This window comes from Chiloscyllium plagiosum, unplaced genomic scaffold, assembly GCF_037043375.1.
Source record: "Chiloscyllium plagiosum isolate Xiang-an unplaced genomic scaffold, Cpla_swu_hap1 HiC_scaffold_11, whole genome shotgun sequence".
NCBI classification, from domain to species: domain Eukaryota; kingdom Metazoa; phylum Chordata; class Chondrichthyes; order Orectolobiformes; family Hemiscylliidae; genus Chiloscyllium; species Chiloscyllium plagiosum.
Genome location: NW_028270149.1, coordinates 73,908,261 through 73,908,901, shown reverse-complemented (window position 1 = coordinate 73,908,901; position 641 = coordinate 73,908,261).

The following is a 641-nucleotide window of genomic DNA, read 5'->3' as shown; positions in this document are numbered from 1 at the left end:
TCTAATTCAGCCTGTATATGTCTTACTTCAGAAGTTGAGCTATTTAGTTTTGTGAGCTCGAGTTAAAAGAGAGATCATCAACACTGCAGAGTCAGCACTGTGGATCACGCATCTCAATGCTAAGTAAACAGTGCTATTATGAATAAGTTCTAAATATTTTGCAGAATGAGAGACTGGTCATTTAATTATGATGTAAATGATCAATCCTTCAATCTAGTTACTCAAAATATTCATGAGGTCTTCAGTGAACACAGCTTCTGAGAAATTTGGGCTTTTAACAGTCTGTCTTTAGAAGAAACCTAAACTTTTGGGTTTGAGTTTTTTTTCTTTTGGTTGTGATGACTCATTAATAAGCAATGTCAGATACTACAGCTGGAAAACGCTCAATAGGGAGTAGCAGCTTTTCTCCTGATACTGGACATATTACCAGTAAAGGCTCATCCTTTTAATGGAGTCCTCATTCTCAGCTCTACGATTCTGAAACTGATCCTGGTTTAAATATTTGCATACTCACATCAGAGCACTGTATTTATATTAGCGTGCATAACAATGATTTCTGGAGCCTAACCATTGCTTTATGAGAGAATGCATTGCATCACAATGGAAAAAAAAAGTTTGAAAGATGCAAAGACGAAAATAGA